Raw genomic sequence first — 25,969 nt, 5'->3', positions numbered from 1 at the left:
GGAGGGCTGAGATATTTTTTTTAAATCAAAACAAAATGTAAATGATGTGATTTTAAAATCCCCTAGTAACATTTAGAGTTTACTTTCAACAAAGATTTAATTATACGGAGTAAATAAAATTTTTTCACCTAACATTGGTAAAATGTATAGGCTACAGTTTCTTTTTTTTTTCCCCTTGGGGCGGCCTACTGCCATGCACTTAAGCCTCAAGGGCTTTTTGCGCACCCCGGAAACACCATGAGGCCCACCAGTCTACAACTTCAGCAGTTCAACAAACCGCCGAAAACAACCTATCAAGTCCTGAGGTTTGGAATACTAACAAAACTTCATGTAATGTTAAATTTTTGTATTTTTCATTGAGATCCCGTGAAGAAACTTTCAGAATCAGAAATTTATGAGAAAGGTGAATCTTCAATATAATTAAAATATTCTTATCCTTATTCGTCACCTATACTAGACAGAACTTGAGGGTAGAATTTAATAAGCGTCCTAACTCGTTATTCAGATGTTATTATTGGATGATTCAGTTCATTACCAAACTTCGATATTGTATAATAATCGTACAAGAATTATAGTTCATTAACAACAGGAGGAGACTTTAATAATCAGCCTACATTCGTTACTTGGTTGTTTTTATCGAACAATTCAATATATTATCCAACTTCGATATGTAAAAATCGTACACAGTAATAGTTATAATAAATTTCTGTAACAAGAAGAATCTCGTGTAATGTAATTTTAAAAACATAAATTTAACACTAACATTACAAAACAAAAAACCCAACTATGGCCTAGACTTAAATATCAAAGAAACCTAACAATATTTATAACTTGCCCAGCTTGATATCAATAAGTAACCACTTTTGTGAAATGGAGAAAAGATTCTCTCATGGGTTACCAGGAGCCACATCCACATTTTGAAGGCACCTAAAAAAAATACAAATTTTCTTATGTTATATTGTAAGCTTACATCTTAAAAGAAAGCACATGAGGCTTTTTTTTCCCAGAATAGTTATATAAAACAATCACATTTATGCCTCACCAAGAGACAAAATTTTATTCTATGTAATCAATATAAAAAAATAATGTCATAACATTATTTAAATGCTTTCCCGTTTGTTACTAATTTCCTTAATTTGTTTTTGTATTCTATTTTATTAGTATAAAAAGGTGATCATTAACTTGTCCCTCTGATGTGACACTAACAAGTGGCTTCACAGGAAAAAAATCACATGGACGTACAATGGACTATTAATTGCCCTAGACAAGTTACAATAGGATTTATTTAATCTAATTTTGGACATGGCAGAAAAAATTTCTTTTGGGGATTTGAAGATTAAAGTGTAGATTTTACATTGAAAGTAGTTGCAAAACTGAGCATTTACTACCAATGTTTTATTTTTTTACAAATTGTTTATGTAGAACAAATTACTTTTCATAAATGGTTCAATTGGACTTTTACCAAAATAGAGTAAACTATAGATAAACTGCTCGTAAAGGAACCTGCGCAGAAGCAAATTTATAAGCTGTACCAAGCAGGAGGGATCCCCCTTGTGGTGGGGAGTGGGACCAGCACCATAGACGTATCCAGGGAGCTTGCATTTCTTGTGAGGTTAGCAGCTTGGCAGTGGCCAAATAGAGGTGTGTCATTCGATCTTGATCCGTTCAATTCTAACGGGTCAGTCAAATGAACGAGTGATCCGGATCAGAGTGTTTCAAAAGACCCGTTCACCTCGAACATTTTGTTCACTTTTTCCTGCCAAGTGAATAAATTTTTTTTTTTAATATTATTTTTTTAATGACCGTTAAAACTTACAATATTATAATTAAGTTCATTTTAAAACCCTTATCTATGAAAAATAGCTTAACATCATATTGAACTAACTATAACTATAAAGTTTATACTTTTGGTTACATTAGATCCCCCAAAATTGCTCAGCCGTTCCTTTCGTTCACTGCTAACCGATTAAGAATAAAACCATAATCGTATAACTCAATAGAGAGAGTAGGGCGTCTGGATATTATGAAAAGTGGTGGAAGTTAATCGATTGTATATAAAATATCTTGTTATTTATAAAAATAAAATGGTTTTCAAACGAGCAATGTGTCTGTTTAAATTTTAGTAATTTATTTAAAACATTAATTGTAAGGGATAACCTTACTTATGATAGATCAAAGGCATATCAATCAACCAAGTCCTTGATTATAAGTATTAACATCTAAAATATTTAGTAACGTACCTGATAACTTACAGTTGCATTTTTTATCAGTTTTAATAGATCTATTTACATTTACTAAATTCCTAAAACAATACATTTATTGTTTTATATATATCTATCCACTTACTCCACGATATACTGTTTCTTCCTCTATACAGGCGGATCCTTTCGTTCACTCGGTTATTACATTCAGTCGTTCATTTTGTTCGGTCAGCACAATGACCGGTATAACACGCTCTAGCGGGAAGGCTCAGTAACTCTGTACTGACCGGTTGAACTGAAATAATCGCAGCATTAAACGAGACCGACTGAGCCAGATCAATACGATGATCCGATAGAGCGAATGCCGAGCAATGGTGGGGATTCTAGAAGAGGCAGCATCACAGCGTCAGAGGGGTATTTACCCCCCACACTGCGTGAACTCAAATCATCCAGGTTCTTTTTGTAAACGGTCTATCTATAGGGTTATTGCAAGCTAAAAATATTAATTATAATTATGTAAATTATTAAAAACAATTATAAGTAAATTTATGCAGTTTTATAATATTGTGTACTATATTTACTGTAAATTAATATCAATCTATGTTTAAAAGAAATATATTATTTATCTGAGAACAACATTATTATTGTAGTCTTCAGGTCACCTTGTACAGGTTATACAGTAGTAAATGAGCACCTGCTCTTTGATTGCCCTGCAATAGCAAGAGAGCGGTATGCCATCTTTGGTAGCATGGACAGGGGTGGTGAATTTTCCCAGGAGGACTTGATAGGTTGTTTTCGGCGGTTTGTTGAACTGCTGAAGTTGTAGACTGGTAGGCCTCATGGTGTTTCCGGGGTGCGCAAAAAGCCCTTGAGGCTTAAGTGCATGGCAGTAGGCCGCCCCAAGAGAGAGAAAAAAAAAGAAACTGTAGCCTATACATTTTACCAATGTTAGGTGAAAAAATTTTATTTACTCCGTATAATTAAATCTTTGTTGAAAGTAAACTCTAAATGTTACTAGGGGATTTTAAAATCACATCATTTACATTTTGTTTTGATTTAAAAAAAAATATCTCAGCCCTCCTTTGATATAATTAATTGCCTGAGAGATGGAGAAGGAATTGGTCAATGGGACAAAACTTCTTTGTTGTTTTAACAAAAAAATCAAGTATTTTGATACTTAAATTGGTAAAAATATTAATCTTAGTCAGATCTTCGCACACTTTGTGACAGTGTTACTTTGACAAAGTTGTTCTACCTCCACATACACAATATCAGTCTCGGGTTCAATTTCTGGGAGTTTTTCATGATCATTTTGACAGAAATTGGTTTTGTGGAATCTGTTTGTAATTGTCAGAAACTTGATTCCAAGCTCTGTTGCTCATATAGGCTGCATTGAATGTATATCAATCTTCAGTTTCTGGTTTTTATAAAAAAATGGAACCAAAAGTACATTTTGGACAAGTATAAATAGTAAAGCATTGCTGTCTAGCATTGCTTACAATATTTTTATTCCCTGGTGCATTGTTTGAACTTGTTGATCATGTTGGGAGAGACAAAAAAAAATTTTCAGTAATCAAATAATGCTAGGTGTGCTGTACAGTTATTAATTAATAACAAAATATAATGACTTTGTTGGAACGTTTTCTTGTCTAGCTTTTCAAAGATTTCACTTATCATTCCTTTTCTTTTGTTCATTTTTATTTAACAAACATTTACTTTACATTTTTTTTTAAACTGTTGACTTCCTATAATCAATAAGGAAGTTTTCCATGTTGACTATGTCAAAAGAGTAATAGGAGCCATTATATTCTTTTTTAAATCTTCCTGCACTCTGCTTGATATGAAAGTTGATGTTTGTCAGGTGTAGGCTACGTTAAAAAATGGTCTAGTTTTGTCCACATAGAATAATTTACTTCTCACTACCTGTTGTTTGATACCTTCACTTTCACCTTTAGATTATTTCAAAAGAAATGTCATTGTGTTTCTTAGACAAGTTGTCCTTTCTAGTTCTAAAATAATTTTTTCCTAAACTTGGGCATATGTATTTTTAAACATTAGCTAAAACACTTGACTCTCACACCAAAATATTTCAAGAATGTAATATCACAAACACTTCTCTACTTCATCAATGTTTGTCTGTCCTTTTAATCTCTTTACCGAGTTCACTATTTTTGTTACACTATTTAGGATTTTGTTGTTATTTTTTAGTAACTACTGTGCATAATGTAACAACAACCAAGGGTTTGAATTTTTAAATTCTTTCCAATTTCAGTATTTTTATTCAAACCTTTCTTAACCTCTGTAATAGTTGCTATCGTTCAACTAAAGAAAATGTTTTATACTAACCTTTACAAGACTTAGGGCTTTGTAAAACATAAATAAATTTAGAAGGTTATCTCCAAACGTAAACCTTGTATTGGTTTTTTGTTAAATATTATGAAACTTTTACACAAGCTACTTATTAAGATCTTTTGAATATATAAACATATCACTCAGTGCTTAAAAATCTACTTTTAAAAATAATTTATTATTATTGTCAGAAAACTAACTGTGAATAAGAAAACAAGTGCTGAGTACGTAGGCAAGTAGTAATAGATCATAGTTGAGCCTGTGTCAAATCAAGCCATAAACGCATAGACTCTTTCTTGTTCCTTTTGCCAGAAATTATGTTTGGTTGTTAAAACAAATAGATTTGAATAGCTGTCAGTGGATGCGAAAGAACTAGCAGTTCAAGTAAACAGCACGTTGTTGGTTTTTTAAAATCACTTACTGTCATTTTGGTTTTTAAAATATATTTTTGTTGATTGCTGGTAAAGCAGACATTATCTCCTCTAGCTTAGAGCATTATACTGCCGTAAAGAGAATGATAGTACTGAAATAGTTGAATCTTTAGTTTGGAAAACAATATCTTTATAGTCTAATTAACAGATTGTATTTAGTGGGTAGGAGCATATTACGTCTTGAAATCATGCAAAAAAGTATAATTTTAATTGTAAATTTAGCCTATTTTCAAATTGTTATACCAATAATTAGGTACACTAATAAGGTTTCAAACATAAGCTAAAATGTAATTAACTTTTTATTGATAGCACTTTGATGTAAAATTATTATTGTGCAGATGTGAAGTGACTGCACTCTGAGACAAGGCCATGACGGATACACGGAGGCGAGTCAAGCTGTATGCGCTCAACGCAGACCGCCAGTGGGATGACAGAGGAACGGGCCATGTCTCATCCAACTACGTTGAAAGACTTAAAGGCATTTCACTTCTTGTCCGAGCTGATGAAGCAGATGGTAAGATCCATGATAAATGTTTTCTAACTAAAACAACAATATTGGAAAAAATGTGTAAAAATTAGTTAAAATTTATTGGGTATAATAATTCATGATTATTTAACAGCACAAGTTTTAATTTTAGTGTAGGTTCAGTTTCCTTAATTTTTTCCAATCCTTTATGGGAAGACGTCCAACATCACAATATTTCCACTATTATCCTGTGTCACATCATTGGCCCTGAACATCTCACCGACTATACCGCTAGTAGCAAGTTTCAACATAGTGACGTTCTTGATATAAGGCATAGGCGTTTTCTTGGCTGGGACTTATACAATCACATAGTCATAGTCAAACTACTTTATTCTGTAATATGTACAATGTACAAAGAATAGTGTCACTACAATGAAACTTAAAACAAATATTAATTTTAAAATATAATTTAAAAAAGTGACATCTTAACAGTTTATCTTCAATTCTTCTTTGAATGAATTTATCAGTTTTTTATTGAAATATTCCTCAAAAGAATATAGAGACAAGGTTAAATAATCCTTGACTTCTTTTTTTAAATTTTAACAGATCTGTTTTCATTATAAATTTTGTTGGTAAATTATGTAAATATCTAACACCTCTGTAATATGTTTTCTGTTTGTAAAATTCAAGATTGTATTGATAGATATGTCTATTAAAACGAGTATTATATGCATGTTTAATGGTTTTTTAGTATGGGATCAAAAAATTGTTTTACATAAATTATTGATTCAAATATGTATAAACATATACTGTCAGAATTCCAAGTTCAGAAAAAAATATGTTTTAACAGAATCTGTATATCTTAAATTTTTCATGATTCTCAAAGATTTTTTTGTAGGACCAATAGCCTATCTAAATTATATCATTATATCAGCACTATGTTTTGTTAAGTCAAAATTTATTTGTGTGATGTCTGTAATGTTTGTATTTGTAAATATTTCATCAGAATCGTGTGTGAGTGACAGCATTGATAAGTTAACCCATTAACCACTCTATTCCTGCACCTATCCTCCTTGTACAAATCCAGTTACACATTCAAAAAATGCAAGAGTCTAGCAAAGGTTTCACCAAAATTTCAATTACATTGCTATTTGGTTGACTGAGCTATTGTATTTAAGTTAATGAAACAGGCTATAACATAATGTAATTTATAAGAATGTGATGCATATAAAAAAATTTAATTTCTATAATAATTTTAAAAATTTGAATTTTGTTTGTAAATTTTGAAAGCATAGAGACTTTTACTCTAAACATAGTTATATATAATCTATGATATTTGGTGTAGTTTTTATAGATAATTTAATTCTTTATGTGGAAAATGTTATTTAATTAATTTGTCTTTATTTTTTAAATTTTACGTAGATTTTTGGTAAAAATACGACATTTGTGCTCTTACACAAATCCAAGCAAACACGCAAAAAGTGCAAAGATTTGGAAGAACTAAAATTCAACTTTTTTTGTGATTTTGTTGACGGAGCTATTGCTATTTAGCTAATGAACAGGCTATAATATAATGTAATAAACATGTGAAGTATATAAATTTTAGTATAAAACATAGTTATATAGTGTTCATGATATTTGGTATAGTTTTTTAAACTACATTGTTTATGTAGAAAAGTTTTTGATAAAAAAGAGTGCAAGGGTTTGGTTAAAACTCAACAAAATATTAAATTTTATAGTGTTTTGGTTAACTGAACTACTATTTTTTTAGTTAATGAAGGAAACTAGAATATAATCTTGTTTGTGACCAAACACAATCTAACTCACTAGAAGGCTCTGCCGTGGACATTAACTAGTACTGTGTTTGTTTATAAACCATAGGATTATGCTGCAGAAAACAAACATGTGTCAGAGACATCCAAATATAAAACACAAAGTTTTACAAAATAAGTTGCTGATCGATCGTTTTACTAAAATACAAACATTATCTATAATTCAGTTACATAACTGGCTAGAAAAAAAATTCAAAAATACAGTATTATGCTTTGATCCACATTGTTTTTCTGGGGTTAAAAAAAAAAAATTGTTGTTTAAATATATATTTCAGTCCAATTTACTTTCAGTCTAAGGTATTTCCAGTTCCATAGTTGAATTTGTGGTTAAGAAAGTACTATATATGTATTTAAAGGTTTGAAGAGCCTATGTCAGTTAAAAACAATTAAGGTGGGTTTTTTAACAGTGTTTAAATCTTTAGCAAAGGTTAGATTGTAACTTAGTCATTGATATCTGCGTTATACTACTGTTCAAGCACTGCATACCTAATATTTGATAAAATTTACAATTAAATGTATATTTTTATGAAAACTTCCAATTTTATTATCTTGATAACCTCCATGCTCAACATTGATTACAAAAAGTTGAAATTAGAAGTATTGTTACTTTTAAGCATTCTGCATGCTTTCAAGACAATAAATGTAAAGGAGTTTAAAATGGAACTTAAATTAACCAAACATATAATTGTGTTGTCATATTTATAATATTTACATAGAAACAGTTGATGACATTTAACAGGGTCTTTCACAATAACACGTGTTTGCTGCTATGCATACCATATGGGAGTTTTGACAACTTTAGAGACTAATGGGACGGAGTACTGAGGTCGAAGAGAAAAATCTTCCTTACTGCTGCACCTCTAGCCCACAAGATAAACCTATATACCAAATTTCATGTCCCTATCTTTCATAGCTTTTGCTGGGCGTTCAGGAATCATTCAGTCAGTTAATCAGGACATCTATTTATTTATACCACACATACAGTCATAAGCTTTAGAGCAGGAGTAGTGAGGATAATGTATGGTCAAGTTATGTAAATATTTATCATAAGTACTAACATAAAAACAATAGACTGATTTTGTATTTTTTTAAATACCTAATTCTTTATTAGCATTGGATAATTTTAAGGAATTCAACAGTTTTGTGTATGTTTGCCAAACACAATGGTCATTGTTGTTTCTTTTAATTATGCAGAAAAAAAACTTTATAGGGAAGGCTATATTTTATATAGGCATTGTTCTTACCCAGTAATTAAAGCATTGAGGGATTTGAGGTTAGGTAAGCTATCAACATGATTTATACTGGTACAGTTTACCTCAAATTTTTGATGAATTATATGTATAGTTTTCAGGTTGAGGTACTATTTTGTGTACAATGTATTTCTTCGAATAGATGTGAATTTTTTTGTTATTGGTAAAAAATGTTCATTTATGATCATTTTGTATAGTATATAAATCATTATATCCTAAATTTTATCTCTAAAATTACTGTGTATTTTAAATAATACAATTTTACATTTAGTTGTTGTTTAAGGCATTGGTTTTAAATTTCAGGATCCCTTCTGTTGGAGTCCAAAATTCAGCCTGATACAGCCTATCAAAAACAACAGGTAAGTTTTATCTTTAATGTTATATATTTAGTTTTAGTTTAAAAACTAAAGTTAAACCTACTTTTTTAAGTTTAAAAATGTAAATAAATAAATACAATGGAGTACTGAAGGACCCTAAAAAACGTAAGGAAAGAGTTACTGTACCACACAGACGGACGGGCAACCCGTAGATCTTTTGGTTCTATACATTGGTACAGTCCTTTCTTGGACCTAAAGGAACCCATGTCAAGTTCCAGAACTATTCTATCAAGAGTTATCGCACAGATGGGCGGCCAGATTGCTCTTTTACCTCTTGATCTCAAAATTACCATACCAAGTTTCATGATTCTGGGACCTTTCTATAAAGAATTACCGCGCAGACGGACGACTTTAAGAAGGTCCTGTTTGGTCCTAAATAACATTTATAACTTCTGTTTTAGTCAATGTATAACTCTTACTAAATTACTTTATTTGAACATGTACTGTAAAATGAATAGAATAAAATAAGACATAGCAATCAATTTCCAAATGTACTATAATATAAATAAATGCTATCGTTATCTCTAAGCTTCTTAGCTGGTACTAAGTGAGTACATAATATAACCCAATTACTGTTGTTTTAAAGCTATAGCTACATTCTATCATTGAAAAAGGAGAAGGAGGTGGTAAATTTGTAAGAAGTATGAGGTTTTCCTTGTAATAGCTCTCAAATTCAAATCACTATCTCATTCAATATATTGAAATAAAAGTGTTTACTTTTCAATATCAAGAATAAAAAAGCTAAGGTCCCAGCACCACAATAATAATGACTTTTGGTGAACTATTGAAGTTCAAGAATGTCAAGTTATTTAATTTTTCCTGTCAAATAATTGCACTGAATTGTTTACATTAATTAAATATGATGTAGTTTAAGTAGTAAAATTAGTTTATTTTTACATATTTTGTAATTGAAATTAACAACTCTCAAACTAAATCCCTAGTTCTTTAATAGTCAATATTCAGTGATTTACTGTCTTGCAGAATATCCTCGACTTAACCAGACGTGTGACTCAATTGTATTTATTTTTTATTTTTTCCCTGATGCCTGGCATTAAAGTAATGGTTAAATATGCTAGGTGTATCTTTTCTATATGAATAGTGAATATTCCATCGATATTTGAACCATTGAATATCAAAAGTTAACTAAACCATAGATTTATAATTTTTTAGTTTGTTACTCAAGGGATACAGGAAAAGCTTTTATCTAGTTTTATAATACTAACCTAACCTATGTAAAATTATATTGGTTTAGGCTATTTCATGTAATAGGTTAGTTCAGATTGTAAAAAATGTACATTAGATGGAATTTGAAGTACAATTTTGTACAAGCTGTCATTGGTTCATTTTACTTTCCAAATTATCCGTGGTTATAATCCTATTGGTGTAGGAAATATGTAACTCTAAATTACTTACCTACCGTTGGTCAGCTCAATTAAAATGCGTTTGTTAAGTGCATGTTTCAGTAAGCTGTATCATCAGCTTGTTCATCATATGGAATTTGTTAAATAACCAGAATGCATCATCAGGTGACTTAAAATATAAACACATAACAAAATATAAACATAAATAAATATAACACTGGAATAAACATAATGTAATAAAATATTGACAGGCCTGTGAAAAAAATTCATGTCGTCAATTTATATGTCATTATAACATATCTATTGAGAGTGTCATGTGTTTTGGTTTATTTTTATGTTATGTGATGTGTTATATTTTAATTCGTCTGATGATAATGCAGTCACATAAAAACATGTCCTGGACAAACATATTTTAATTGAGCTGAAAGATGGTACATAAGTAGGCCTTGTCTAGTTTTACTATACAATTTTTTACAACTAATAAATGTCTTTTTTTGACAATCTTAATAGTTTGTGTTGAAATTAAATTACTATATGTTGTATTATATATTTCCTTTACATTAAATGTCATACTGAATTTTGGCAATGAAAAATATGTTAGAAAAAGAAAATGTTTAAATAATTTTCTGATAAAAACATAGGGTTAGAATATGTTATGCCATATAAAAAACCTTTCTCTGTGATGACTTTTATTGAATTAATATTTTAAAAACTAATCAAATTTTCTCTTTTTTTAGTGATTTTAGTTGATTATGTACATATTTACTTAATGTTAAGTATAAATTTAATTTGACCTATTAGAAATGTGTAGAGTTTCTGCAAAGATTATTCTCCTTTTAACTGTATTATGTAAGTTTACACATAACCTTTTCTAACCTGTTTATGCATATCTGATTGTTGTTATTGTTTTACTTTAGGATACACTCATCGTTTGGTCTGAAGGGGACAATTTTGATTTGGCTCTCAGTTTTCAAGAAAAAGTCGGCTGTGATGAAATTTGGGAGAAAATTTGTCAGGTCAGTTAATGAATCAAATATCTTTATAATGTATTAGAGATTACAACACTGGCATTTTAATGCAAGTTTTAGCATTTTTTTAAAGGTCTAGCATTATAGAACAAGTCTTTTCATGCTCTATTCTAGATTTTCAACATATGTGCAAGTCTTCTTCCTCTATGTTTCTTACCAGTGACTTTTTTTACTTTGCTAGATCTGTTATGGTAGTAATATAACTCTATCTCTTATCCAAAAGTTCACATTATCAGTGAAAATCACAATGTCTATATGAAAAAATAATGTTGTTGAGATAAACCAAAAAGTAATCAAAACTTTGGGCAATATTTTATGTGTTTTGTGTTTATATTGGTAAAATAAACCTCTCTTGGCGGATACCTCTTGGGAGATACGGTCGCCATTTTTCGCGAGAGATGCTATTGTATCAAGAGTTTTCAACACACTAACCACGGATCGGTCTCGTTTTGAAGGGGAGGATTCAGACTACGCGGGCAGTGTTGCAAACATATAGAAAAAGTATTCCCTTTAACAGCTGTAAGAGTACCAGTACACTTACTTTCTGGACGTGCCTCGCAATTTAGGAGCCATTTTAGACCCAGGGTTAAAAATATATTTGAGTAATGAACGATTCGATTTTATTATTTTTACTGGTTTTGAATAAAAAGGTAATACAATATATTTTAAATATAGTTTTAAAATAAAAGGGTAATAAAATAATTTAGTACTTGTCAATAGGTGATTGTTGTTTAATTTTGTACATTAATCACAATTGCAATTATTGTTCTATTATCTGTTAAAATGCATACATACCTTGCTATATTTATTACAATGCTTCACTGAATGAAGAGCATTTTAAAAACTGTAGTAGATGTGTTATAAATCATTCAATGAATATGTTTTTGAAGTTCTTTTTTGTATTTATATAGAAATTAATCCAATTAAGTACAAAAGCTATTATATGTGCAAATATGAGAATAAGATAAAATATTCAGTATTATCTCATGAATATACTAAGGTACAGGTTAGGTACAAGTGTGTAACAGTACAAGTCTCTGCAAAAATCTTTGATGGTATGAAATGCGTGAAACCAGTCAGACATAACAAAGCAGAACGTTGTAATCGCGCACATCCATGTCGTGTCCTGGTGCCACTGCTTGCCGACGCTGGTCTATCTATACACGTGGCTTGCTCTCCTCGGCTTGTCCTTCTTATCTGTAGCAGGTATGGTGGTGGGAAAAATTTCTGAGCAGTATGTCTCAGGGGAGCATCTTAGCAAAAATTCATCTTTAAGTCTTTCTCGCTTAATTTTACGTAATCAGTAATCACACAAACAGCCACTTCTATTTACTCACGCAAAATACAACAAAATGTTTACAATCACAGTAACCGGTAACATAAAAGTAGGGGTACAACCTGTATTCATTACAAAAACAGAAATAGAATCAGCTCATTATTTAGAACAACTGATTGAATACCGTCACATAACTTGAGTACTGTTGATTGGGTCTGAAAGAAATAAATAAAAGCAACTGAAATCTAGTGGAAATGACGAAAACTACTTGAAAGTGTTTATTATTTATTTCGCTACATCGCATTCGTATTCAGGTGAGAGATTATTCATCACCAAACATTATTGTGAAAACTGTTTAGCACCATAGTGCTTTCCACACGGTTATCGGAATTACCACGTACTGCGCTCCCGAATTCATTTCAGGATTACTAGTCAAAGTGTTAAAGTTATTCTGATAGAGGTCATCATCTGTCACACTAATATTGCACTAACATTTCCTGCAAACTATCTCAAGGGGAGAAGCAGCAGACCAAAGGATCAACGATCAGTTACGTCAATGCATATCCGATTTGTTTGTACTGAATATTTCTTTGGCTACCTCCTACTTCATTTCTATATTTTGAAATGAAAAAAGCATTTTTATGTATTGTGCTGTGCTTTAGTGTGGCACGCTCCTGTGCACACCAGGAAGTGGACATGGCAGTAAACAAACTCAGTTCATATTGCCTCCAGTGTCTGCTGTTGACAAGTTCTGCTTTCATACGCTGTGGCGTTCTCATTGTTGTTAAACACACAAAGATGAAGGATGACACCGAGTCACGGTTAACAGCCAACTTTAAGCTGTCCTGAGTCGAGGAATATTTTTCTCTATGGAAATAAAAATAATCGTGGAGAATTTGGATAGCCTGCTTAGCAAGATGGAGGGATGTGAATGACCTGAAAGAAGAGGGTGTATGGTTAAGGCGTTAGTGGAAGATCCGACTTGTGAGTGCAGTGACATCATCTCCGATGCAGCTCTTTGACAGGACTCACCATCACTCAAAATGAACTGACCTTCAGTAACAACATTGTACTTCAGACAGCTGAATACTGTCAGTACATGTGCTGAAAGGCCCTGGCACAACGGTTAAGTAAGTAATATTCAGACCGATTGTATATGCTATCTTTCCATTTAGTCTTTCATATTTCAGTTAAATTTTTATCAACCTTTCACAATGTTTTATATGTAATTAATTAATGTAACTGCCTTATCGTCAGAGAATCTAATTTTAAATAATGAATTGAAAATTTTGCTTTTTACCGTAACAAAAAATTAAAATAATTGAAGAATCTTGTTTGAATCTTTTTCTGAATAAAATTATATAATGGTAAAATTGTTTTAAATAAGCATATAAAATATGAAAACAAAAAACTGAAATAAATGAAAAACTACAAATGGACAATACTTATTAATCACAACTCTATAATGTCTTAACTGAGTTAGTATCTCTTCTGTTGGCTGGTGACAGGTTTTCATTGTTACTGTCCATTATTCTCTTTACTTTGTAAATTTTTTCTGTACCAAAATAAATATTTTAAAAGTTTTTTGATTATTTTATATGTCCCAATATTAATCATCCACAGGTATCTGGTAGTGTTTTCAGGTGTCAAGTAGTGACAGACTTTGTTTGTTGATCGTACTAATTCAAGCAAGGTTCAGCATTTAAGTACCATTATACTGGGGGGAAATGAGGCAGAAGTACTCAATTTAAAATGTGACTTTCTCTCTGGGTATTTTATGGTTTTATCTCATAGCACTAAGACCTGAGATCTTTTGTGCTCTAATAGGTGTCCTATACTGCAGAATATTTTTAAAAATTGTGCTTTAAAAATTAAAAAAAATTATGAAATGTGGCCAGTTTAAATTTGAAATGTATTTAAATTTACTCTTTTTGTCGGAGACATGTTCTATGACATTAAATGTACCATCAAATCAAATTTGGTATATTTAATTCTATTCTTGTATTAAATTTAAGTACAATTTAAAATAGAGAATGTCTTAAATTTAATGCTTAGCCTAACTAAATAGAAACATTTACCTCTAATTTAAAAACTTCCCCTTCTCTATGGACACTTAAAAATTTGACTTGCATCATATCAACTTTGTATAGTCTGGAAATATTATCACTCATCTATTGACTTATTATTTACTCATTGCTATGTCCTTGTTTAGGTGCAAGGTAAAGACCCGTCAGTGGAGATCACCCAGGATATTGTGGAAGAGTCGGAGGATGAGAGGTTCGATGACATGTCTGACTCTGCTCCGCCCATTGAACTGCCACCTTGTGAACTCAGCAGACTAGAGGAGATCAGTGAGCTCATAGCGAGTTGTCTGTCATCACCTCTGCGCAAGGAGAAGCTTGCCGCTGCCATTGAAAATGAAAACTACATCCGCAAACTTCTCAATCTGTTTCATATGTGCGAGGATCTTGAAAACGCTGAAGGACTTCATTACCTCTATGAAGTGTTTAAAAACATTTTTTTACTGAACAAAAATGCGTTATTTGAAGTGATGTTTGGAGGTAATGTACACAGCCCCTATTCTCTATGTGTTAATTGTGAAATTACTGCTTTTAAAATATTATGCGAACTAACTAGACATCTAACCAGTAGTATGGTAATGGCTTGTGAAAACAGTAAGCTTTATTTATTAGAATTTCTTTAATTTGAAGATTTTGTATTTGGTCTGCTTTTTAAATTGGCTTCATTATTTGATATACTGTTATGTTCAGTTTAAAGGCAATTTACATAAATTGTAATTGAAAAACTTGGAACCCTTTTTATGATAATATATTAATTTTGATATTTAAAAATTATGTGATTTAAACATTTTATTTTGAAATTTAGTTTTTTTTTAATTAACTAATTTTAAATAAATAAATATATATATATATATATATATATATATATATATATATATATATATATATATACATTAACATGCTCTGCAAGGTTAATATATTCTGCAGTTATAAGAAGAATTTCTGTAGGCATTCCATATGGATTTGAAGTCATGATGGATATTTTCAAATCATAAATTATAAAAAAAGACAATTTAAGTTAGAAAATTTTAAATTTAAAGAATTGAGCCATTTCTGAACAGTTATTCTTGTTTTAGATTCCAGTATAAATTATTTTTTTATCATACATCCAAAATGCAAATAATAATCATAGATCTGTTCAAATCCCTATTCAGAAATTTTAACAAAAAGTCAAATTTAAACTCAGCTGTAGTCTCTCACTTCATAATAATTATGGTTGGTTATTTTAACTTATGCTTAAGGATTGTTATTCCAATTAAGTAATTATTTGTCCATGTCTTCATGTAATTTCAAAATTACTTAATATTGTCTTTTTGGTTACTTAATTAAGCATTGATCAGCAATGAAATAAGTAACTCTCATATAATGAGTTGTAACTCTGTATATGGTTACAGATGACACAATATTTGATGTTGTGGGTTGCCTGGAATACGACCCAAGTCTACCAGCACCAAAGCGACACCGTCAGTACCTTAAGACGTGTTCAAAGTAAGTAAAAATAGCATTCAATTTGACCCTTTGATTAGTAATCCCGCAATGCATTCGGAAGTGCCCTAAGTGCTGCCCACAGTAATTCCGATAGCTGTGTGGGAAAAACTATGATGCTAAACAGTCTTCATATTAATGTTTAGTGATAAATAATCTGAATACGAATGCGATCTAGCGGAATAAATAAAAAATAGTTTCATGTAGTTTTCGTCGTTCCCACTAGATCGCAGTTGTTTTTTTATTTATTCATTTCAGATCCAATCGACGGTATTCAGGTCATATGACGGTATTCAATCAGTTGTTCCAAGTAATCAGCTGATTCATTTTCTGTTTGTGTAGTGAATACAGATTGTAACCTCACTTTTACGTTACCGGTTGCCTTGATTGTAAACTTTTTGTTGTGTTTATTGTGAGTAAATAAACGTGGCTGTTTTGTGTAATTACTGACTATGTAGAATGGTCCGAGAAAGACAAGATACTCTCCTGAGACTTACTGCTCAGCATTTTCCTGCCACCATCCCTGCTACACATAAGAAGGACAAGCCGAAGAGAGAATGCCACGTGTGCAGATAGACCATCGTCGACGAGCAGCGGCACTGTGACACGATGTGCCGGGATTGCGCCATTCTGCTTTGTGTATCCAACTGTTTTAGCAATTTTTATACCATCAAAGATTTATGAGGAGACTTGTGTACTGTTACTAACTTGTAACTAACCTGTACCTTAGTATGTTTATGAGAAAATGATGAGTATTTAATTTTATTCTCATATTTTGTAAATATAATAACTTCTATGTATAATTAGATTAATTTCTGTATAAATACAAAAAACTTCAAGAACGTTTAATTGAGTGTTTTTCATAACACATCTACTGTAGTAAACCCAAATCACTTAACTCACTTTTTAGGGCACTCTTGCTGACCAGTCAAAGGGTTAAGCATGTTATAGTTACTTTTAAAATTAATTCTGGTTATTTTTTTATATATAGATAAAAAGAAAAGTTTACACATATAGATTGTTTAGATTCTTCTGAAATGTTTAATCAAACAATATGAACTTCCAGGTTCAAAGAGGTAATACCAATGAGCAACCCCGAACTGTTGGCCAAGATACACCAAACTTACAGAGTCCAGTACATTCAAGACGTTGTTCTGCCCACCCCTTCCGTCTTTGAGGATAATATGCTATCAACACTGTCCAGTTTCATATTTTTTAACAAAGTTGAGATTGTAAATTTAATTCAAGTAAGTATATACATATATTGTGTAACAGGTCTTATTTTGCAATATATTTGTCTGTTTGTTAATATAATTAACTAATTTAAATTATTTAGTTGTGACATTGTATTTTACAATAAATCTCTACCTACAAAGATTTGCAATGGAACCAGCAACAAACAAGCACTAAAAACAGTGGCCTCTATTGTTTTATACAATGTTATATGTGAGCAGTAACCTGTTTTGACTGATTCATTTCACTTCCAGTGTAAAATTCAATCTTTTCAATTTTTTTTGTCACAATCAATTTTTTAAAATAATTATTTACCTAGGCAATAATTTCTGTATGTATGAGTTATATACAGAAATAATGATTACCATAATGTAAATGTTACCACTTAAAAACTAAATTCTGTTATCAATGGAAAGGCTGTGTACAAATAAATTCATCTGTTGTCATCATTTTCGAAGCGAACTAATGTGAGCTATAAAAAGGCATGTCTCAACCAAAGATAGATTGTAATTGATGCCCTCAAACGTCCTGGCAAATTGTATTGAATTTACAATGACTGAGCTAAAATGATCACAATTATTGGTGTACTGATTTCACTTCTTTGACTAACTTGTCCACAGTTTTAAAAAGCAGTTGTTTTAAAAATAAAGCTTTTGTAAAAATAATTTTTTTCTATAACGGTTTTTGGGTCATAAAGTTATATACCAAATTTCAACTTATTAAAACAACCGTTCTCAAATTAAAAATTGCCAAGTGAGGAGAAAAAAGTTAGCTGTTTGGGTAGTTCTCAAGTTTTTGAATGAAAATATAATATTTTGGTCCAGGAATAAAGAAAGGTTGGTAGAGCGTTCATTCCCATTTTGTTTGCCGCTAAATAGTGTGCAACTTGAACGTTTTGCAGGTGGCAGCAAATTTCAAAGTTCTATGACATAGGTCCTCACAGACTAGAGCATTATCAAATCCACTTTGCATCAGGATACATCTTTACTTTATGATCATAAATACATAAGTTGCATTTATTCATATGATATACTGTAATTATTAGTATTACATTACAAGTGCCATTTTGTTTTTTCCCTTAGTAATGTTTTGTATTATGGCATTGTCTTTTCTTGTCATCACTTTGTTCACTTGCTCTATAATATTTATTTAACCTGCAAAATATCTTGTCACATGGTATCTTAGCTCCAGAATAATAATTGTGTGATAGATTTCTTACCATTTGCTCTGTTGCTTAAAGAAACTTTTCTTGCTTACAGGAAGATGAAAAGTTTTTAAGTGATTTATTCAGCCAATTAACAGACGAGTCGACGCTAGATTCTAAAAGAAGAGACCTGGTATTGTTTTTAAAAGAATACTGTAACTTCTCACAAAATCTCCAGCCACAAGGAAAAGAAACATTTTATAAGGTTTGTTTTGTTAAGTGTCTAGTAAACTGTTTCTTTAGGTAATGTGTCCTGATTAAGGAGATTGTAATTATTTTTAACAATAATTACCTAAAATTATTTCATAACTTTTTTTAATACATACTTTAAAAATTAAATTCTCGAAATTTCTAGTGATTATTGAATTACACATTAGAGAATTTATTGACAAGATTCGACAAACACTGAAAAACGTTTTGGTCATAAGAACAATACAACTTCATATAAAAAACGGTATATATATATATATATATATATATATATATATATATATATAACCAAAGTTAGAATTATCGTAGTTTCAAAAATGGTTTTACTTTCATTTTTATTTTCTATATTTAAATTTGACAATTGCCCCGAGTCTGCTGAGTCTATTGGTGGACTCTTTTTTCATACTCTATGTATGTATAGAACTAAATTGTCGTACTTTTAAAACTATTTTATTTGCAGTTCATATTTTTAATGTTCAAGCATCAACTCATATCAGTTGCTCTGCGCTATTTTCATTTACCTTGTGGTGTGTGTACTTGTATAAATATATATTCTTCATAGCAATACTTGTATGTTTATTTCTTAATATTTTTATCATGGCTAGGGAATCAAAATTCTTTTTTCAAATATACTAAGCCTAAAATACTCTTCATACTTTTGTATGTATTTTTTTTTAAGTAAAAAGGAATTTATACAAGATGTGACAAAAGTTAAAGATCCCTTTAAAGTCAAGCGGTGCAGAGAATCATAATGACACCTAGTATGAAGTGTTTGTATGCGGGGTTGCAAGCTTTAGAAGTTAAAACAATGTAGGCTAGGTTAAAATACACCTTCTTGGATTTGGTTTGTAGTTTTTCAAATTGGAAGGGGGAAATGTAGCACATTGTTTTAAATTACTCCATTCTCAGGAATACAAATGTGAAATTTGTTTTACTATATCTTTATTTATTTAGAAGTTATGGCATGTTAAAATTTAGCTGGTTAACACTTTTAGCCCCAGGCATCTATGTCATTCTACAATAAGTGTAAATATGATTAATGAGAATCTTCACAAGGGACTGATAGTGCTAAACTTCTGACAAAAAAATTTACATAAAATTAAAGGTCTGTATTAAGCGAACACAATAATCCAAATCTGATCTCAAACTGTTGGATATACACAAAAGGGCAATGTAAATAATAGATAATTAATATATTTTTCAGACACTGTCTTCTTTGGGAATTTTACCTGCACTGGAAATCACCCTGTCCTCTGAGGATATTCCAACAAAGACTGCATCAATAGACATCTTGACATACATCGTAGAGTTCTCTCCATCAGTGGTGCGGGAATACACGCTACAGCAAACCTCCAGCTCTGATGAGGTAACACTGCACACATTTTTAGATGAATATCATCTTTAAAAACTTTTTACTGTGGCATTTTATATTATTGAACACAAATTCTGTTACTTTCTATTTGTAGACTAATATTTTTCTGATAGATAAGTAGTGCTTTCTAAGGTTTCAAGCGAGTTTGTTGTGATTATTTTAGCAGTTTTCCATCAGTAATTCATAAATTTCTTTCATTGGAATTTGGTTCAAGGTTGTTGGGAATACTATTTTTATCGTAATAATCATATTTTACAACATTTTAGAACCTAATATGTTGCAAAGAAATACTGTTACAAAGGAGTGAGTACATGGGACTAATTATTTATTTTTACATTTCACATGTTATCAAAATAAACTGGAGAAGGAAAATGGATAATAGGAAAGTTTATAAACTGCTGACTAATTGATTTTGGCATTTAAAAATATAGTTAATTAACCTAAATCACATGGTATTCTGCCTTAATAACATTTACCTTAATATTCATGGCAGTAATGATGAAGTATTTAGTCTAGAACATTATCTCTTTTTTTTTACATCTAACTTTGAAAACTCATTCTTTACCACTGTCGTTTATGCATATTGTTAGGGTCTTAAGACAGTAATTACTGTTAAAATTAAGTATTTTGACCCTTTCACAACCAATGTCCGATCCATTGGAAAGTTATAAAATTAGCATGTAAACATCTAGAAAATATTATTTTAGTTAGCTATAGTATAAGTCTGTTATTTAATAACCTTTTCATCTACATATAACATGATCTTCAATTCATTTACATCTGGTAACAAAAAGAATATTAAGGGATATATTTATATCATCACAGAATGTATCAAAAAGGTTGGGCTATCTTTGAATTTTAAAATTCTGTGTGTGATTCTAAGCTAAAAATAAAGAATACATTTTTTCCAATTTTAACTTCGTTTAGCTGCTAGCTGCCGTTTTGTATTTTTTGTTAACAAATTATTATCTCTAAAACTAGTAAAGCTAAAGAAACCAAATTTGACAAATAGGTTTTAATAGGTAAGGGAAAAAATTTAAAAAATGTGTTATTTTCTGTAATATTAACAAAATGGTGTTTGTTGAAAATTTTTAAAAGTTAAATAACAAAAAAACCAGTATAGTTATAAAAAATGTACTAGACACAAACTATTTGGAGAATTTTATTGTAATTCCAACAGTACTAGTTTCCGTCAAGGCATAAGTGTGCACAACTACTTTAAAGATACACTTGCACGAGCTGTGAGCGCCAAACATTTTGTCTTTTGACATCAGCTGTTTTACATTGCTTATACAAATTTTAAAAGATACCAATTATTTTGTAAGTTTTATAACAATTCAATTTTATAACAGTTATCATCGATCAAGGTGTGTTAGCATTCTTCAATCATTTTTGAAATGTTTGTATAAAAGTACGGATGTTGACACTAACAATATTAAGTAACAGGGTTTACTCCAAAACAATATTGTATAATCAGTGAAGACACTGCAAACAATTTTAGTATAGGATAACACGAATAAAGCTGCTGGTAACGAGTCAAAGAGTCTTTATTAACCATTGATCATACATAATGAAATAGGTTTAAATTATATTTTGTTCAAATATATCAACTTATTCCAGGGAGTATTTTCCTGAACATTCAGTTATACAAGAATTCAGTAATATTGTTTCAAGTTTTACAATCTGATTTCTTCTTCAGGTAGATGTAACTAACCTAACACTTATCTACTATATAGATTAAGATCATACCAGAGCATTGTAACACAAGTCAGGAATTACAACAAAACATTAATTATTGAAACCGAACTAAAGAATACAGGTCATAGCAGTATATTTGTAATGAACAACCAACACTGAAAACTGACCAGAGGCCAATATTAAATGGCAATCATCATGTCAGAAGCAAAATGGTGTCAAATCAAGAAAAGGGTTGGGCCGTTCTTTTATTATTTGTTCATTCTAGAGGAAACTCTCTTAACCAATACTTTTGGTTTCTTTTTCAGTTCAGTTTACAGAATTGGTAAGCAAAGCAGCCTAATTTCAATTGACTGTTGACTTGTATGCTGTTGCACTCAATTATCCCGTAAGAGGGCTTTATCATTATGTGCACTGAACTCTAAGGTGGATGATTTCTGATTAAGTATTAACCCTTATAACGTCACAGACGCCGTATGGCGCATAGACAAACTATCTCCAAACAGCAAAGACGCGGTACGGCGCATCGACACAAAACTGCGTCTATAGCAAATTTAAGTTCCTTTTAAATCCGATCAATGTCACTAATGGTATGCGTGAACCATGTGTGTGGGTTATTGACCTATGTCAAGCGTCAAAATATAGCTGTCGCGTTACATTGTTTGAAACAATAGACGCAGTGTCTAGACACTCTCCCCGCCACACGGCACAGACGCCGTACAGCGCGCGCGCTTTTGTTTGCAGTTTGGCTTCAGGTAGTGCGTGTCTAACCATCGCTGAGTCGGTTTCCTTCGTCGTGTTTTCTGTTTATATGGTTTTTATTTATTTTTAATTTTATTATATATAATTTATTATAAATATAATTTATTTTAATTATATTTATATAATTGTCTGGTAATGTTTATAGTTTAGCTAATAAAATGTTGTGTGCCTTTTATTTTTACTTTATTTATATCTACAATTTAATGTCCCATAAATATATGTACGTACAAGATAATTTTAAAATTTTTACTTTTTTATACTTACCATAATTATAGAAAGTAAAAATAAAAATGAACTTTACACATTAAAATTTTTTTTTTTTAATGTTGTGCCGTTTGCTGGAAGTCGTGAAAAGATATACTGACGTTATAAGGGTTAAATGAAATCATTTATAAACTGATATTGTACAGAAAAAATATTGAGTAATGGTGGATAATTTACTTAACAAAGGACCAGTATTTAGTATAACATGAATAATATTTTTTAGGAGCTAATACTACTGAATGTAATTATCGAACAAATGATCTGTGACACGGACCCAGAGTTGGGCAGGGCGGGTACAGCTGATGGGTATCCTGAGAATACTGATCGACCCAGAGAACATGCTGGCCTCCATTAATAAGACAGAGAAAACTGACTTTCTCAACTACTTCTACAAACACAGTATACACTTGCTCATAGGTAAGTTTGTTGTGCTATGATATTCTAAAACTGTTAGTTAGTAATGGAGACTTATATGTAAAGGTAGCATGATTTATATTGTGATATTGACTAAGGAAGTCTTAGGGGCAGATATAAATATCAGTGTGTAATTTTTTCAAGTGCTCCATTTGGACGATGAGTCTGCTCGTTCACTCCCAATTTTTCGTTGTACATACTGTATGATTTGTACGTTTTCCTTACGAAAGTTTTTAGACACGAGAGAGACTTTATTTTCATTTATAGGTTGAAATGCAAGATCTCAAGATATTTTAAGAAATTTTAATAAGATTGTAACTTTCAATACAATAAGAACATTAACAGGCCATATGTCATGGAAAGACTTGTTTTTTAACTTTTTATCATTGGTAGCATTACACGTTTACTCTGTACTAGCAGGTAAGAGCTAACGTTCACTCCCACAATACTCAGACAGCAACCTAACTACTTCCAGCACACCATGCCATCTGATAAAAGTAGAAAACAGTTCTATGTGAAAATCCAAATTTGCAAAAGCCTGCCACTTGATATAAAAGATCTCAGAGCTGTAGAAATGCCATCAGAACTGACTCATGGATATGTCACTCCACATTATGGAAGTGTACCTCGAACAGTTCAACATTCCTGTAATTATATAAAGCAAAAATCTTGTTGAAGATTTTTATTTAAAAATAACTCAACTCCATTATATTTATTAATGTTTTTGACAAAAATCTTAGAGACTAAAGAGGGTACAAAACCAAGTTGTAATCTGCGAATTTCTATAGGATAGAAAGAACGGGCATACTGTACCAGGTTCAAGGATAGTTTTCTTCTGAACATAGTGACACTAGGACGGTATGGTAGTCAGCTGCACATTGCTCTTACGAAGGTCCAATTTTAACATTGGGGTAAAGCTTAAACTGCGTTAAAAATATAAACTTTTCTGAAATTCTTCCATGTTTCAATACAAAAACTGACATTTTAGTATCTTAATGCGAATGAATTATTAATATTAAAAACTATTACCTGTGAATGTTAATTGTTTATAACTTATATTCTATTTAGAGTTTCTTATGGAAAAATCTAAACTGAATATGAAGTATAAACAAGTCGTATTAACAGATAACCATATTTTTAACAGTTCATTATCATGGAGGCACTTAATTTGAGACGAATTCCTATTTATAACACAGTTTTAAACTTGAGTCCCATGTTAAATAAAAATTAGAACCTATTTAGACTGTGACAGGCAGCTAAATAGCATAGCCTATAAAAAGATTTAATAAGAGCCCAGTGGGCACAACATTTTTGTGTTTTTTGTAATGTAAGTTAAGAAAAAGAGGAGTATCCTTTCGTAGGTAAGCCTGCTCTTCTTAAAATAACAAAATTCTCATGTTTTGAGACTCAACTTTTACTTCTTATTAAAAGATTTTAAGAATTACAGTTATGGATATAATCAGAAATTAATAATTCAATGATCCATCCCATATTTTTATATAGGTAATCATAAAGATACCTTCAGTTTCTGTGGTGTTTGTAAGATTGTTGTTGTTTCTTTGGTGTCCTTTTTGCTAACTCTATCAACATTACTGATGGGATTAGAGTTCTGTGATGGCTGTATCCAGCTACTATACTGGTCATCCTCAGGACAGTGCATATCTTTTGCTGTACTGATTGTGTTAAGTGAGAAAAGATTTAACTAAACCAAATTGAAGTAATTTCTAAGTTAATTAAATATATGGAAACCTATCTCGTATTTGATTTTACTGCATGAGATTTTGTATGACTGACACTGTTTACCAGAAGTAATGATGGGTTGTTTGTCTGCAGCACCACTTTTAGCAAATACGGTAGACAGCCAGCCAGCCAAGGATGACTACCAGACAGTGCAGCTGCTAGGACTTATCCTGGAGCTGTTGTCGTTTTGTGTCGAACATCACACGTACAATATCAAGAACTGCATCCTAAGTAAGGATCTGCTCAGGCGGATACTGGTGCTCATGAGGTCCTCACACACCTTCCTCGTCCTCTGTGAGTTTTATTACCATTGTTTGTATTAATGTTTTCATTCCAGCTACCCAAGTTTCGTAACCTATGACAATTCAGCTTAAAAAAAACTATCAGCTGTCAGGTATTTTCACATGTTTAGCTTCTTCAATAGTCTTGGACCCTAAAATCAAGTTACATTATGTAAGAACCTAGTATATTATGACATTGATAAAACAATTTTCCTTTAATAAAAAAATAGATAATCAGCTACTTTGGTTTTGGTGGTATGGAAATGGTTTAATAAGTCCATTTCCAATTCATCTTCAGCTTAGAACTCAACTGCATTGAAATCAACTCTTCCCACCTTAGCTACATTATGGGTTAAATGTATCAATACAAATCTTAACTTGGCATACTCATAAGTAACTGTTAGATATGTAAATAATAGTTATATCACCATTAGCCAAAACTGAAATGAATTAAAATCTCTTTATTAACATGAACATTGAGGACAGTTATGCGTCAGAATATACATATGATACATGGTAATAATACATGATTGTCATTTATTGTTGATCGAGTGAAGTTCCAATAACCACGAATCCAGTTTCCTCTTCATTGCTTTTCTAGTTTGTTGTTTGAAGGAAGCTGTCCGTAATTTTCACCTAAATAGTTGCTGATATAAC

At 31.0% G+C, this 25,969-nt stretch overlaps 1 pseudogene; it reads left to right on the top strand.

Annotated features, from left to right (window-relative positions):
- Window positions 1-25,369, top strand: part of LOC124352917 — a 42,939-nt pseudogene extending 17,570 nt beyond the window's left edge.
- The last annotated feature ends 600 nt before the right edge of the window (window positions 25,370-25,969 follow it).

The sequence above is a fragment of the Homalodisca vitripennis genome, chromosome 1 (genome assembly GCF_021130785.1).
Source record: "Homalodisca vitripennis isolate AUS2020 chromosome 1, UT_GWSS_2.1, whole genome shotgun sequence".
NCBI lineage: Eukaryota > Metazoa > Arthropoda > Insecta > Hemiptera > Cicadellidae > Homalodisca > Homalodisca vitripennis.
The sequence above is the reverse complement of the archived record's forward strand: the minus strand, read 5'-3'. Positions and strand labels throughout refer to the sequence as shown.